Source organism: Amphibalanus amphitrite, unplaced genomic scaffold (genome assembly GCF_019059575.1).
Source record: "Amphibalanus amphitrite isolate SeventyFive unplaced genomic scaffold, NRLGWU_Aamphi_draft 000255F_arrow, whole genome shotgun sequence".
Classification (NCBI taxonomy): domain Eukaryota; kingdom Metazoa; phylum Arthropoda; class Thecostraca; order Balanomorpha; family Balanidae; genus Amphibalanus; species Amphibalanus amphitrite.
In genome coordinates this window covers 285,640-288,206 of record NW_024881750.1, presented here as the reverse complement: position 1 = coordinate 288,206, position 2,567 = coordinate 285,640, and the positions used below count along the sequence as shown (strand labels likewise).

The 2,567-nt window shown below is 52.5% G+C and overlaps 1 long non-coding RNA gene across 1 annotated transcript; it reads right to left on the bottom strand.

Moving 5' to 3' along the window:
- Positions 1 to 351: 351 nt before the first annotated feature.
- Positions 352 to 1,030, bottom strand: LOC122386532. Its single transcript, XR_006257397.1, has 2 exons — positions 735 to 1,030; positions 352 to 572 (listed from the first exon to the last, which is right to left on the bottom strand). It is a non-coding gene; the product is annotated as an uncharacterized LOC122386532 (long non-coding RNA).
- Positions 1,031 to 2,567: the final 1,537 nt, after the last annotated feature.

Here is a 2,567-nt window from a genome sequence, read left to right as displayed (position 1 = left end):
CCATGCGGCGCCCACATGGGACCCATATGGGCCAGCCCACACTGACCCCATATGGGACCCATTTGCCACCCACCTGGGAGTCCACATGGGACCCATTTGCCACCCACATGGGACCCATTCGCCACCCGCATGGGCTACCCCACACTGGCCCCACATGGGACCCACTCGCCACTCAGCACCCGCCCTGTCCTACAATGCCTGCCCCACCCGGCCCCATATACGCCACCCACCTGAATCTATGTAAACCCAATCCACGTTACGCTCCCATTTGAAAGTGCCCCTCCCAGCCTGACGTTCAGCGGTGCTCTCGCACTGTCCGTCAATGTGCGATGTCATGCGAGACGAAATATGCTTCCTTCCAGCACTTTATTCCCATAAAAACAACATACATCAGGCACAGTCCTGTATTTCTTTCTGCGCTCATCGAGACACAAGTCACTGGGCGGGCGGACGGCCTCGCCCCCGGTCTGATCGCTGGCCGTCACGGTCGCGGCAGTTTGTCAGCCACTTGCCGACGGCCTTTTCGAGATCCTTTTCTTGGCAGGTCACCGTCGGGTTCAGGTTGACAGCGTCTGTGAAATAAATAGGGCACACTAAGAAAGCCACAATGTAAGCACATTATCTGATAAGCTATCTGATCTGATTATCTGATCTAATTGACAAATTACTTATTTGAATGACCCATTCCCATGGTCGAACAGATTGGTGTGACCACCAAACTGTAAGGTACTCACGGAAGATCACCCGGAACAGCTTGGTCTTCCCAAGGCCGACCTTCCCGTGGCTTAATAAGGCTTTATTGGACACGCACACCACTCAGAGTCTGAACGCCAACTGGCCCGCCCAGACGCCGCAGCCCCGACAGCCGACCGGCCGGTCGGCCGGTCACCGCCCCGGGCGGTGCAGAGGCGGCCCCAGGCCCCGTCCGGTGGGCCGAGCTCCGCCGGCGCGGCGGGTCGCCCGCGCAGGGGCGGGCTCAGGCGACACAATCATACGACACAATCACAACATTGACTATCCAATATCAGCCAATATCAGATAGGTGTCGGGCCAGTTACCAAAATTTTGTAGTAAAGGAAATGTTCATATCCCAGCAAACATGCCCACATGGTTCCCATATGGGGCCCACATGCCCCCCCCCCTTCCACCTCTTCCATATGAGCCCCACATGGGAATACCAGTGGGTGACACGTGGGAACCACATGGGCCAGCCCACGTAGGCCCCATATGGGACCCACGCGGCGCCCACATGGGACCCATATGGGCCAGCCTACATTGACCCCATATGGCATCATGTATGAATTTGATATACTTGGAGTCCAAAATACACATGAACAACAGCCACCTTTTTTGCTTTTATGCACTTGGAGTAACTTAAATGGGGCCCACATGGGTGATCCATATGGGACCCACATGGGATGCCCATCTCCAGCCCACATGCGTTTGGCCCACCTGGCCCATTTTTATCCCATATGGGGCCCATATGGGTAGCCCATCTGTAGCCCATGTCCCATGTGGGCCCATCTGGCCCATGTTCACCCCATATGGGACCCATGTGGGCATGTTTGCTGGGGCTAGAAGGGAAGTTATGACCAAAAATGCATTTAACGAGTCATTTCAGGTCAATGAGGTCAAACTAGGTCACACGGGCTCAGGCTAGGCCACAGAGGTCAAATTAGGTCACACGCTGTCCTAGGCTAGGTCACAGAGGTTACCATGAGATCACGATGGGTCACGTCAGGTCACAGAGGTCAGTCAAGGTCACGATAGGTCAGTCCAGGTCAAACTGGTCACATTACGTACGGTCAGGACATTTGTGTCTCTGTAGGTCACGATGGGTCTTGCCAGGACACGGAGCTTACATTGGTAAATGGGAGGTCCCATTTTTATATGGCGTACCCAAGTCGGCACAAATTGCGCAAACTCGTCGTGCCAATGCGGGAAGTACGTACCTAAACTAGGGCAAACTATACGGAAAGTATGCGTGAACTTGTCGTACCAGTCCGTGTCAATGTGGACACTGATGGGCACGCATTCGTGAATTATTCGTGAAATCGTCGTGAACTGGTCGTGAACTAGTCGTGAACAGTGCGGGAGCCATCCCAATTCGTGCACGAAAATGACACGACTTGCCACGACAAAATCTTGACCAAAAGTCGTGCAAGTGTCAGGGCACCGTCCTTTAGGATGAGTTCAGCTCTACGATACGGATCGAATGACACGCATTCAGAAGTTCTGAAACCGTGGTGACGCCGCTGGCTGCAGCATATAACATATTTCATTTTGGCTGCGCAGCTGAACAGCCCTCGGGGGCTTTAGTCTTTAGTTGGCATTTTCGACGGTTTAAAAAACTTGTACGCGTTCTACGAAGAGTGAGGTGAGGGATAAAATGCAATCTACTGCTTTCAGTAGAAAAACACCTCTTTCCTTATCCGTAGAAATCGTATTAACACAATTTTGTGACGTCATAAATGCCAAATGTGACCTGATGATTGGCTGCAGTAGTTTCGATCACGTCAATATTTTTTATTATTACGTCATCACTCTATCATTTCTACTGAAGTTAG